The sequence below is a fragment of the Mus caroli genome, unplaced genomic scaffold (genome assembly GCF_978045245.1).
Source record: "Mus caroli unplaced genomic scaffold, Mus_caroli_1 scaffold_22, whole genome shotgun sequence".
NCBI classification, from domain to species: Eukaryota; Metazoa; Chordata; class Mammalia; order Rodentia; family Muridae; genus Mus; species Mus caroli.
In genome coordinates, this window is record NW_028227277.1 from 169,885 (window position 1) to 184,376 (window position 14,492).

Sequence of the window (14,492 nt, forward strand, 5' to 3'; positions counted from 1 at the left end):
TTAAAAAGAATGTATGGGAGATAGGACCAAAATTCAGATGCCTCAAAGATTACAGGCGAACAAATTTTGCTCATCGTTTTCTGGAAGGAGGAGAGGAATCACATATTGAAGTGTGGCCAGGTTATGTCTTTTTTAAACTGAGAAATGGAAGATCGTTAACTTTGATTCTGAAGGAGTTTTTGTTTTTTTGGTTTTTTTTTAATAAGTTAAAGAAGTTTTTGAAACAAGTTGTGAGGGAAAGGGACATGATAAAAAGGATACATGGTACATGGAGAAAATGTTCCGGGGAAGTATATATATATGTGTGTGTGTGTGTGTGTGTGTATGGTATATGTGTGTATGTGTGTGTGTTTGTATGTGTGTATGTGTATATTTGTGTATATACACACACACACATATATATGCATTACCATATTGAATATGTATACAGAACTCTCTGATAAAGACAAATGATTAAAAATACTATATGTTAAAAAACAAAAGAAATGATCTTTCATTGAGCTAAGATAATTATTTGACTTTTTGTCATTTTAATTATTTAAATGATACCTTTTATTCAGATAACTAAGTTCTTTTTTTTCCTTTTAATTTTTATTTTTTTTAAACTAAGAGGACTATTAAGTTCTTAAGAGAAGAATGGCACTTAAGAAAATGATGGTGATACCAAAGGAAGGTTACTTATTACTTTTGGACTGTGATGATGAAGAAGATGACATAAGTGTTTCACAGGAGTCTCTTACTAAAGGTATAGCATATCCAGTGTTGGGCATTAATTGTGTCCTGCATTTCATTAGACCTTTACCTAGTCTCCTAAAATGGAAGAAATCTTTGTTAAGAGTTTTCATAGACTTCATTTCTAAATTTAACTATATTTATCTATTCTTATACACGAGTTTTAGCAGCACATATACCTACTCTTGAAACTATAGTCACAATATGTTGAGAAACAATAACTTGCTATGATTTTGCCCCAGGAAAAAACCTGAACATAGTTCCTATAATATGTTTGCCATACATGAATTTATTTCATAAAACCTGCAAATAAATTATTTCATTTCTTTTTCTATTATATACTTACTTTATTTACATTTCACATGTTATCCCCTTTTCTACTTTCCCTTCCAAAAATTCCCTGTCCTCTCCCCTCTCCCCCTGCTCCCCAACACACCCACTCCCAATTCCTAGCCCAGGCATTTCCCAATACTGGGGCATAGGATCTTTATAGGAACAAGTGGCTCTCCTCCCATTGATGACCAACTAGTCCATCCTCTGCTACATATGCAACTGGGTCCATATGCCCCACTATTTATTATCTTTGATTGGTGGTTTAGTCCCAGACAGAGAATTGTGGGGGTACTTGTTAGTTTATGTTTTTTTTTTCCTCCTAAGTTCCTGCAAACTCCTTAAGCTCCTTGGGTACTTTCTCTAGCTCCATATTTGGGGACCCTGTGCTCAGTCCAATGGATGTCAATGAACATCCACTTCTTTATTGGTCAGGCACTGGCAGTTCCTCTCAGGAGACAACTATATCAGTCTCATGTCCCCAAGCTCTTGGTGCATCTTCAATAGTATCTGGGTTTGGTGGCTGTTTATGGGATGGATCCCCAAGTGAGGCAGTGTATGGATTCGTTCAGTCTAAGCTCCAAACTTTGTCTCTGTAACTCCTCCCATGGGTATTTTGTTCCCCATTCTAAGAAGGAACAACATAATCACATTTTAGTCTTTCTTCTTGAGTTTCATGGGTTTTGCAAATTTTACCTTGGTCATTCTGGGATTCAGGGATAATATCCATTTATCAATGATTGCATATTATGTGTGTTCTTTTGTGATTGGGTTATCTCACTTAGGAAGATATCATCCAGATCCATCCATTTGTCTAAGAATTTCATTAAATCATTGCTTTTAATAGTTGTGTAGTAATTCATTATAGAGAAATTACCAGATTTTCTATATTGATTCTTCTAAAGAGAGTCACCTGATTTCTTTTCAGATTCTTGTTATTATACATAAGGCTGCTCTAAACATAGTGAAGCATGTGTACTTATTACAAGTTGGAACATCTTCTGGGTATATGCCCAGGAGGACTATTGCTGGATCTTCTAGTAGAATTATGTCCAATTTTCTGAGGAACCACCAGACTGATTTCCAAACTGGTTGTAACAGCTTGCAAATCCACCAGCAATGGAGTGTTCATATTTCAACACATTCTCGCCAGCATCTGCTGTTATCTGAATTTTACATCTTAGCCATTCTGACAGGTGTGAGGTGGAATCTCTGGGTTATTTTGACTTACATTTCCCTGATGATTAAGGATGTTGAATATTTTTTAGGTGCTTCTAAATCATTCAGTATTCCTTAGTTGGGAATTATTTGTTTAGCTCTGTCCCAGTTTTTAAAAATAGGGCAAATTGATTTTCTGGAGTCCAGATTTTTGATCTCTTTATATGTATTAGATATTAGACCCCTATCTTATTTAGGATTGGTAAAGATTTTTTTTCCCAATCTGTTGGATGCAGTTTTGTCCTATTGATAAAGCCCTTGACCTTACAGAAGCTTAGCAATTTTATGAGGTTCAATTTTTCCATGTTTAATCTTGCAGCACAAGCCATTGCTGCTCTTTTTTTTTTTCTTTTCTTCAAAAATTTTCCCCCTTTTCCCATGTTCCATGCTCTTCCCCACTTTCTTCTCTATAAGTTTCAGTGTCTCTGGTTTTATGTACAGTTCCTTGATCCACTTAGACTTGAGCATTGTACAAGAGATGAGAATAGATCAATATGGCTTCTTCTACATGCTAACTGTCGATTGAGCCAGCACCACTGTTTGAAAATGCTGTCTTCATTCCACTGGATTGTTTTAGCTCCTTTGTCAAAGATCAAGTGTCCATATGTGTGTGGGTTTATTTCTCTGTCTTCAGTTCTATTTCATTTATCTACTTGTCTATCATCACTCTACCTGTACCATGCCATTTTTATCACAATTGCTCTGTAGTACAGCTTGAGTTCACGCATGGTTATTCCACAAAAGGTTCTTTTATTGTTGGGGATAGTTTTTCCTATCTTAGGGTTGTTTTTTGTCTTGTTTTGTTTTTGTTTTTGTTTTTGTTTTTGTTTTTTTTTTTTTTTTTTTGTTTAATTTCAGGTGAATTTGCAAATTGCCCTTTCTAACTCAGTGAAGAATTAAGTTGGTATTTTGATGGGGATTGCATTGAATCTATAGATTCCTTTTGGTAGGACAGCCATTTTTACTCTATTAATCCTTCCAATCCATGTGCATGGGCTATCTTTCCATCTTCTGAGATCTTTTTTGATTTCTTTCTTCAGAGATTTGAAGTTTTTATCATATGTATTTTTCTCTTCATAAGTTAGATTCACCAAGGTATTTTATATTATTTGTGACTATTGTGAAGGGTGTTTTTTTGTTTGTTTGTTTTTTGTTTAGTTTGTTTTTCATCCTGCTTTTCCTTTGTGTAGAAAAAGGCCATTGACTTGAGTTAATTTTATATTCAACTACAGCACTGAAATTGTGTATCAGGTTTAGGATTTCTCTGGCAAATTTTTGGGTCAGTGATACATGCTATCATATCATCTGGAAATAGTGATATTTTGACTTCTTCCTTTCCAATTTCTATTCATTTGTTCTCCTTTTGTTGTCTAATTACTCTGGATAGGTCTTCAACTACTATATTGAATAGGTAGGGAGAAAGTGGGCAGACTTGTCTAGTCCCTGATATAGTGGGATTGTTTCAAGTTTCTCAACATTTAGTTTAATGCTGGCTACTGGTTTGCTGTCCATTGCTTGTTTTATGCTTAGATATGGGCCTTGAATTCCTGATCTTTCTTGGACTTTCATTATAAATGGGTGTGCATTTTGTCAAATACTTTCTCAGCATCTAATGAGATGAGCATGTTGATTTTGTCTTTGAGTTTATTTCTATAGTGGATTAATTTGATGGATTTCCATATATTAAACCATCCCACGGATGAAGCCTACTTGACCATGATGGATGATCGTTTTGATGTATTCTTTAATTCGGTTTGCAAGGATTTTATTGAGTATTTTTGCTTTGATATTCATAAGGGAAAATGGTCTGAAGTTTCCTTTCTTCATTGGGTCTTTGTATCATTTGAATATAATTGTAATCTGGCTTCATAGAATAAACTCAATAGTATTCCTTCTCTTTTGATTTTGCATAATAGTTTGAAGAATATTGGTATTAGGTCTCCATGTGTAAGACCCCCGAAACTGGACCTCCACTGAAACCCATTCAAGTCAAGGAATGAGCTGGCCAGCACCCCAATGACTCAAGAGAAAACTATACCTGATGCAAACAGAAAGAGGTTTTATTATCAGCTAGCTGAGGACAAACTCCTTCCACCATGCAGGGCAGGGGAGTTTGACCCTGAGCTGTGACAGAAGGGGGCTTTTAACAGCTGGCTGAGGAATTGGGATGAAAGTTCAGAGGAGTTGGGGACAGATGGGAGGAGTTGGGAGAAGAGTTGGGAGGAGTTGGAAAGAGTTGGGAGGAATGTTGTTCTCTGCCCGGATGTCTTTTGTAAAGTTACAATTATCACATCTCTGGCTGTAAGGCTCAGAAACAAAAAGGCTTTTTGCAGGATATAAATAACAAACAGCTTCTTTTTGACTGCATTTGTAGAGATCAGGGACAACAAGCTTGGGGAATATCCAGGGGCTTTACCTTACAGGGAAAACTGCTCTAAGTTGGAGTCTCACATTCCCCACTTCTTCTAGTACATAGTCCTAATCTTAAAACTAGGAAAAATAACCGCTAGCCCAGCTGCCAAACAAAGCCAACATGAGGTCACAGCTCTAGGATTTGTAACCTTGAGAGCCTCAAAATGCACTTGAATGAGACAAAAGTTTCTCTTGCCGTGGTACGAGGGAGAGAGGAGGTTCCTGTGCACTGCCTGGTGAATGTGAGCAGCACTGGGCCAGTGAGCCATGGTGGGCTGGATGTAGGAGCCCAGCACATGCTGGAGTAGCGGTGGTGGGGCTTGCCAAAAACAGCAGGTAGGTGTTTTTTGTTTGTTTGTTTGTTTTTGTTTTTTTTTGGTTTGTTTGTTTGTTTTTTTTTTTTTGTTTTATTTTTCAGCAATTCCAAGGCATTCTTCTGACCAGTTCTAGGGTCTATAATCGAGCTAGCAGGGGTTCAGAAAAAGGAAGATCAGGGTCAAACTTTCCCCTGCTTCTGTTAAGGAAGGTGGTCCCCAATTGAGGAGTTGGAAGGGTGTAAGTTTAAATTTCCCTGTGGTGTTCCATACGCACAATGTCTCTAAAGCCAATTTAGTCAAGGTTTCTTTTAATTCTCTATTCATCTGCTCTACCTGTTCTGATATCTGGGGTCTATAGGGACAATGTAACTTCCAATAGATCCCCAATTTTCTGGCTAACCCTTGACTTACCTGGGCAAAGAAGGAGGGGCACTTGATTGATGAAAGTACCTTAGGGATGCCAAATGATGGGGACATTTCCTCTAATATCTTCTTTGCCACAACATTGTCGGTCTCCTTCTTAGTGGGGAAGGCTTCGACCAAGCCTAAAAAGGTGTCTATAAAAAGTAATAGATATTTATTACTGTACTTGGCGAAATTAACTTCAGTGAAATCTACTTTTCAGAATGTACCAGGCCGTCACCTCTTAAACCCCTCTGGGGAGCATTATTCTGGTGCCTGACATTCGTGAGGGCACAGGCTTGGCATTCATTAACAAACTCCTGGGCAACATCTGGCAATCTAGTAACATAGTAGTTTGAGCTCTTAACAATTTTTTTAGCTTCTAAGTTTCCAAGTGGGGGAGCCTGTGTAGATTGGCTACATATTGTAACCATTCTCTGGTGGGCAGGATCCAGTGACCATCTTGGGTCTTAGCCACTCCTTGGGTAGTATATACACATATCTCAGGTATTTTTTTCTGTTCTTGATCTTCTAGACTGTAGTCCAAGCCTGCATCTTTGAGTTTATAATGGTTTTTAAGTTCTTTATTTTTTTTTTCCTAGGGCCGCATGTTTGGCAGCAAAGTCAGCCATCTGATTTCCCTTCACTATGCCATCATGACCTTTTTGGAGATGGGTGCAATGTATGATGGCCAGTTACTTTTTTTTTGAAAGTGTTTGGCTTCTAATAGGTTCTAGATTTCTTTTTTAGTTTTAATATCTTTCACATCAGATGTGAGTAACTCCTGTTTTCTATAGATTGCCCCATGTATGTGAGCAGTGGTGAAAGCATACTTGCTGTCTGTGTAGATATTGATGTTTTTCTCTTTGGCCAGCTGCAAGGCTTGGGTGAGTGTGATTAGCTCTTCTCCCTGGGCTGTCATTCCTTCAGGCAAGCTGCTGTCCCCGATGTTTTTTTTTTTTTCCATTGACCACTGCTGCCCCAGCTTTTCTTTTACCTTCAACCAAAAAGCAGATACCATCTGTGTACCAGTGAGGGCAGCCTGACCATGGCTGGTCAGTGAGGTCTTTCTTAATTTCAGTTTTTTTCTGCCAGGATGTCTATACCTTGGTGCACTTGTAGGAAGTCGTCAGCTTCCTGCAGCAATGTGGCAGTATTCAGGATAGGAGGGGGTGCAAACTATACTCTTTCAGTCAGTTAAAGGCTCTGTTAATGGGTCCTGTGAGCAATAGTCATCCAGCAATCAGGCAGCTATCTAATGATGCTTTCTAAGGCATGTGATATAGGGGCTAATACTATAGTTCATTGACCTAGAGTCAGTTTGTCAGCCTCTTTGAGAAATACTGACACAGCAGCAGCGATAACTTTTAAGCAAGATGGTCATCCACTGGCCACTGGGTCTATTTTTTTTTTTTTTTAACAATTGGGCCACAGGTCGTTTCTATTTCCCCAGATCTTGGGTCAGGACCCATCTCACTATTTCTGCTGTTTGGTCTACATAGAGAATGAAAGGCTAGGTCAGGTCTTGCAGGACTAGAGCTGATGCACTAAGCAAGATTTTTTAATCTCTTTAAAGGCTTCCGGTGTTTGGGGGTCCATGAGAAAGTCACAGTCTAAGTCAAAGTCGAAGGGGGTATGGTAGAGAGTGCCAGGGTGGCAAAGCCTGGCTTTTTAACTGGTAGCAACAGAGTATTCCAGGAAGACTGACAAGGGACCAAATCACCAAGTTCTAAGAGACTATGAATGTGAGGTCTGACGCCCTCTTGGGCCTCTTTGCTCATGGGGTATTGTTGTATCAGTTTCCAGTGTCACAAGGATGGGGTGCACCCTCTTTGTCTCTCTTATATCCCAAGTCTCTTCCCAGCATTTAGGATATCTCCCTTACCTGGTCTCTTCTAATACTTTTCTTGACAGGGATTGAGGCTCATGTAATCTATATTCTTCTTCTAATTTTAAAGTTCAAATTATAGAGATAGAGGCTTGCCAAGGGATTGAAGTTCCTTCAAAAGAAAAGCTTATTTGGACTTTTAAATTTGCTACTATGTCTCTTCTCAACAATGTGGTGGGGCATTCATTAATGATGAGGAAGGAATCAGTTACTTGGCTTACTCCTAGATTAATTTTCTTATCAGTGGTCCAAGAGTATGGTTTCTGTCTTTTTGTTTGTGTGTGTATGTATTTTCAAGACAGGGTTTCTCTGTGTTGCATTGGCTGTCCTGGAACTCACTCTGTAGACTAGGCTGGCCTGGAAGTCAGAAATCCGCCTGCCTCTGCCTCCCAAGTGCTGGGATTCAAGGCGTGTGCTACCACCCAAGGCGAGAATGGTTTCTGAACAGTAGCCCCAATTACTTCGTTTTTCTGGTTACTCAATTTCTCCAGTGACTTTGTCAGGACTGAAAAAACTGCTCTGATATCAAGAAGGGAAGCCATAGGGGTCTCTTTCACAGTTAGGGTTACACTAGTCTCAGGGAATGGGTCTGTGCCCCATATACCCTAGTCATCATCCTCTGGAGTAAGGACTTAGTTGTTCTGATATCTGTCTCTTTCATGGCACATTCTCTTGCCCAGTGTCCCTTTTCTTTACAGTACCAACATTGGTCATTATGTAGAGGTGGTCGTAAAGGTCCTATCGAGTTTTGAGGTCTTTTTGGCCCTGTGTTGCCCAGGTACCCTGTCTGCCTTCTCCCTCCAACTTTTTTATAAACTTCCTTATCACTTGCAAATGTATCCAAAATCCTATTTAAAATTCTTGCCTGCCTTCCATCTCATCTACTTTCTCTTGCCTCAGCTGCTCTCTATTCTCTTTCTGCTATTTCTTTTTAGTCTCTCTCTTATGGTACACTTTCTGCCTCCTTAACCAGATCTTGCAAAGATAATGTTTACAGACTCTCGAGACACTGTAACATTCTCCTAATGGCAGAAGCAGACTGCCCAATGAAAGCCATGGCCACAGAGGCCTGCTGGCTCTCTGACATAAGGTCACAGGGAGTGTAATGCCTGTATGCTTCTAAGAGGCACTCTAGAAACTCTGCTGGTAGCTCCTTTTCCTCTTGTAGGATCCCTCTTACCTTGGCCACATTGCTGGGTTGTCTGTCAGCTCCTCTCATTCCTGGTAATGTATCCCTGCGCCAAACTGTCAACTGCTCACTACCTTCAGGCCTGTTAGGGTACCAGTCAGTATGTGTCAGAGGTGGAAGCATGCATCTATTACATTTGGAAGTTGTGTCAGCCATCCATTTGCCCCCAGCACATTCATTCTTACCTCCAGCAGAATCCTTTTCTTCTCCTGTGTGATAAAAATAACCCTTAAAAGCTGTTGACAGTCATCCCAAGTGGTCTGATGAGAGAACATGAGAGATTTCATAAGGGTAGAGGGGTTTTCAGAGAAGGCAGCATGATTTGCATTCCAATTATAGACATCAGAGAAGGAAAAAGACCAGTAATGAAGAGGCTGCAGTTTCGGGGTCTGCTGGAGTAGGCCATAAGTAACTAAAGTCAGCAAGGTTGTTGAGTCTGGTCTCTCTGGGCTCCATGCTCATTTGTCTTGTGTTCCAGCAGCTGGTCCCTCCCCCGTGTTTCCAGTGGTACCCTGGTGAGGTATCTGGGAGAGACCGGTTAGTGATATGAGGGTGTGGTGTTACAATATTCTGGAGGTTCTTCTATCTCTGGATAGATCTTGGGAGGAGCCAAGGGTTGCAGTTCACCCCCCAACATATTTATCTTAGGGTTTTGTTTTTGTTTTTGTTTTTGTTGTTGTTGTTGTTGTTGTTGTTTTTGTTTTTTTTTTTTTTTTTTGGTGAGTGGTGGAAAGCTAGGACTCGGGAGTCCAGCTTTTTCTTCTGAACCCAAGGCTTCAACCAAGATGGGGTCAGGGGGGGCTTCCTGCGTGGAAATTTCCGAGATGCAAATGTAGGGTGCTTGTTCTGGTTGAGACCCTAGTCTCTTCTGTGCAACAACATCTTTAACTGCAGAAATCACAATCAGTTCAATAGTGCCCTCTGTTGGCCAACTAACACCAAAAGCCGGCCATTTCGTTGAGAAGAAAGTTCTCCAAAATCTCTTTCTGACATCTACAAACAGACTGTAAATCCAAGTCGTAATTTCAGTTCAATTCTCAAGAGTCAGTCCAAGAGGAGTGCTAATAGTCTGTCCCATCATCAGAGTCACATAAAGGGAGACAAACACTATATATATATATATATATATATATATATATATATATATATATATATATATATATATATATATATATATAAACAGAAACAGACAGCTGAGTGAGCACATGCTCACTTGGCACCCAGTAACAGAAACAGACAGCCAAGTGAGCACACTCTCATTTGGCACCTCGAATGGAGATCTCCATGCATCCCTGGATCTCCCTCAGACCTCCTGGGACGTCTCCCAGTGCAGCAAGCAGTTATGACTAACATGTCTGTCAATATCCCTGCCCTCCATCCAGAACAGGGAGGTCTTTGCTCTCAGGAGTGCAGACAACTGCAAACCATAATGCTGAATTCAAACACAGCCGACAGACAAAGACATAGCAAAGACAGGATCCTACCTCCAAGTGGGGTCTCTGAGAACTGGGGTAGGCCTCCTGGTGTATGAGAACGCATATGTAAGACTCCCGAAGTTGGGCTTCCACTCATGTTCCAGAATGAGCTGGACAGCAAACTCGAGAGATAATCACACCTGATGCAAACTGCAAGAAGTTTTATTATCAGCTAGCTGAGGATGAAGTCCTTCTACCGTACAGGGTGGGGATTTCAACCCCGGGTGGTGACAGTGGGGGGCTTTTAACAGCTAGCTGAGGAATTGGGAAGAGTTAGGAGGATAGCTAGGAGGAGGTGGGTAGAGTTGGGAGGAGTTGGGAGGAGTTGGGAGGAACTGGGTGCAGTTGGGAGGAGATGGGAAGAGTTGGGAGGAGTGTTCTTCTCTGCCCAGATGTCCTTTGTAAAATTACAATTATCACATCTCTGGCTGTATGGCTCAGAAACAAAAAAGGCTTTTTGCAGGCTATAGTGAACAAAGAGCTTCTTTCTAACAGTATGTTTAGAGATTAGGGAAAACAAGCTTGGGGAAAGTCCAGGGGCTTTACCTTCCAGGGAGAAACGCTCTAAGTCGGGGTCTCACACATGAAGATCTGATAGAAATCTGATGGGTTCATCAGATCCTGGGCTTTTTTTGGTTGGGAGACTATTAATGACTGCTTCTATTTCTTTAGGGGTTATGGGAGTAATTACAGGATTTATCTGATCCTGATTTCAATTTCGTACCTATTATCTGTCTAGATAAGTGTGCATTTTTTCCTTATTTCCTTATTTTCATTTTTTTTGAATACATGCTTGTTTAATAAGATTTGATCTGGATTTCCTAAGTTTCTGTTGTTATGGCTCCCTTTTCAATTCTGGTTTTGTGAATTTAGTTACTGTCCCTTTGCCCTGTAGTTAGTCTGGCTAATATTTTATCTTTCTTCTTGATTTTCTCAAAGAATCAGCTCCTAATTTGTTTGATTTGTGCGTGTGTGTGTGTGTGTGTGTGTGTGTGTGTGTGTGTGTGTGTGTGTAGAATTCCTTTGTTTCCATTTGGTTGATTTCAACCCTGAGATTGATTATTTCCTGCCTTCTACTCCTCTTGAGTGAATTTACTTCCTTTTGTTCTAGAATGTTTAGGTGTGCTGTCAACCTACTCCTGTATCCTCTGTCCAATTTTTATTTGGAGGCATTCATAGCTATGAGTTTCCTTCTTAGAACTGCTTTCATTGTGTCCCATAACTTTTGGTATGTTGCAGACTCATTTTCATTAAACTCTAAAAAGTCTTAAATTTATTTCTATTTCCTCCTTGCCCAAGTTATCACTCACTATATTGTTGTTCACCTACTATGTTTATGTGTATTTTCAATTATTTATAACATTATTGAAAATCAACCTTAGTCGTTGGTGATCAGGTAGGATGCATGGAATTATTACAACATTTTTATATCTGTTAAGGCATGTATTGGGACTGATTATATGGAGAAGGCATCATGAGGTGCTGAGAAGAATGGGCATTATTTTGTTTTAGGGTAAAATGTTCTATAGATATCAACTAATCTATTTGTTTCATAACTTCTGTTAGGTTCGCTGAGTCCCTTTTTAATTTTTGATTCCAGTATCTGTCTATTAATGAGGGAGGGGAGTTCCGCTATTATTGTCTTGGGTACAATGTGTGATTTGAGCTCTACTAAAGTTTCTTATAGGAATGTGAATGCCATTGCATTTGGTGTATAAATGTTCAGAATTGGGAGTTCATCTTGGTAAATTTTAACTTTGATGAATATGAAGTGTCCCTCCTTGTCTTTTTTGATAACTTTGGGTTGAAAATCAAATTTATTTGATATTAGAATTGCTACTCAAGCTTGTTTCTTTGGACCATTTCCTTGGAAAATTGTTTTCCAGCCTTTTACTCTGAAGTAATATCTGTCTTTGTCCCTGAGGTTTGTTTCTGGTGTGATGGGTCTTGCTTACATATCCAGTCTGTTAGTCTATGTCTTTTTATTGGTGAATTGAATCCCCTCATATTAAGAGATACTAAGGAAAAGTCTTTGTTGCTTCCTGATATTTCGGTGGAATTTTTTCATGTAGCTATCTTCTTTTATGTTTGCTTCAAGATAAATATCTTGCTTTTTCGAGAGTGTAATTTCCCTCCTTATATTGGAGTTTTCCCTTTATTATCCCTTGGAGGGCTGGGTTTGTTCAAAAATATTGTGTAAATATTTTTTTTATGGAATACCTTCTTTTCTCAACATATGGTAAGATATTTTTGCTGTGTATTATAGCCTTGGCTGGCATTTCTGTATGATATATGCCCAGGATCTTATGGCTTTCATAGTCTCTGAGGTCAAGTTAGGTATAGTTCTGATAAGTCTTCCTTTATAAGTTACTTGAATTTTCCCATATTGCTTTTAATATTCTTTCTTCCTGTTCTTTTTCCTTTTTTTTGCATTTGATGTTTGGATTATTATATGATGGCAGGAATTTCTCTTCTGGTCTAAACTATATGGATTTTTGTAGGCTTCTTGTATATTCATGGGAAACACTTTTTTTAGATTAGGGAAATTTTCTTCTATAATTTTGATGAATATACTCACTGTCCCTATAGTTTGGAAAAATTACTTTTCATCGATACCTATTATCCTTAAGTTTCATCATCTCTTTGTGTCCTGGATTTCATCGATGTAATTATTTCCTTTCTAAAATCTCTTTCAAAAACTCACATGGGCAGTTTCTTGAGAGAAATTCAAATCGTTAGTACATTATTAACTATTACTTATATAGCATCCATTCAAATGATTCTATTTTCTCTTGTCAATACAGTAAAGAAGAGCCCAACATTTGACAAAGATGAGAATATATCGACTCACGTAAAAAAGGATGGAGATATGGGGTAAAATTTTCAATAGAGTATTTCAATAGAGTTCAATAGAGTACTTCATAAGTAGTGTTTGTGATCCCTTCACTGGAGAAGTAGATTCAGGAAGATGAACAATTCAAAGTCAGACACTGCTATATGTTGTGTTCAAGCCCAGATTGAGGTCCTTGAGACATTGTGATCACAAACACATAGCAACTCATACAGTAGGACCACCTGCATGAGATCTTCCCAGATAAACACAAAAAGAAAAGGAAAAACATCAGCAAGAGTCGTAGAGGTATGAATAAACTACTGTGGGGTGTAAATGTATGAATTGTAAAAAGTAAGTCATGCAAGTTCACTTTGGTAGTCCACCATGTATTTTATATGTATATGTCATTTGTTCCGAACCAAACATATATTTATTATAAATAATTAAAAGAAGGTTATGTTTAAAGTTTCTGTGGGGAAGAAAAATGTCCTACCAGTTCACGATATTTCTTACATTAATTTTTATATTCCTTTCTTAACAGAGGTGAACTAGACAGTATGTTGGATAAATTTGGAGGTATGTGTTTTTGGAGGTTTTTGCCTGGATTTTGAAGAGGTCAGAAGAGGGAATCAGATCTCTATAACCCCTATACCATAGGGGATAATTTTAGATTTCACAGTAATTGTAGTTCTCTTTAAAACCCATATGAGATGACTTCTCAACCAACATTCAGAATGAATGATTAGCTGAAGGTGTAGCTCAGTGGTAAAATACCATGTAAAAGTTATGAGTTTCATCTTCAGTGGGCAAAACAAAAAAAGAAAAAAACAAAAACAAAACAAAACCCAACCAACCCAACAAATTAACAAAAAAACTACCAAACAAACAAAACTCTGCAATAAGCCTCTCAAATGAAATGTTAGTTTGTGCAGTTTTCCAAATCAACTTCAGATTGTAAAGTGAGCAAGAAACCCAATTTCTTGTTGTACGGAAATGAGCAAAACCAGCATTAAGCATTTTAGGAGCCTAAACTTAGGCATGATTAGAGAGAGAGAAAGAGAAAAAGAAGAGAGTGGCTACAAGCTCTTTTGGTAAAGCGCTTGCCTTGAAAGTATATGGAGTTAAGGTGGGGACATAGAATCCACTTAAAAAATGGAGGCTGCAACCCAGTGTTGAGTAGGTGGAGACACCTTGCTGGCTAGCAAGGCTAGTGGCATTGGTGAGCTGCAGATTCTGAGAGACCATGTCTCAAGTTTTAAGTTAGGTCAGCTAGTGATGTCACATGCCTTAACTCCAGCAATTGGGAGGCAGAGGCAGGGAGATTTCTGAGTTTGAAGCCAGGTTGGTATACAGGGTGAGTTCCAGGACAACCAAGGCTATACAGAGAAACCCTGTCTTGAATAAAAAAATAAAATAAAAGTAAGTTGGAATATGATTAGAATGCAGTAGATGTCTATTTGTGGCCTTCTTGTGCACACTCATACTGAAATATATACACATCATTTTTTTGCCGAAACTCTTTTTAAGATTTACACAATCCAGTAAAATTATGGTGTTTTTTCTATTTCTTGAAATAGATAATATTAAGAATGTGTCATAATTTTATGATCTCTCCTGTATAGTAAAAATGAACATCTAACGAGAGACATGATCCAGCACACCTTAAAACATGCAAAGGACAGGGATGGAAAGATGG

General features: G+C 38.7%; 1 long non-coding RNA gene across 1 annotated transcript; it reads left to right on the forward strand.

Moving 5' to 3' along the window:
• The first annotated feature begins 617 nt into the window (after nt 1-617).
• LOC146999994 (uncharacterized) lies at nt 618-13,364 on the forward strand. Its single transcript, XR_015046270.1, has 3 exons — nt 618-745; nt 12,768-12,837; nt 13,338-13,364. It is a non-coding gene; the product is annotated as an uncharacterized LOC146999994 (long non-coding RNA).
• The last annotated feature ends 1,128 nt before the right edge of the window (nt 13,365-14,492 follow it).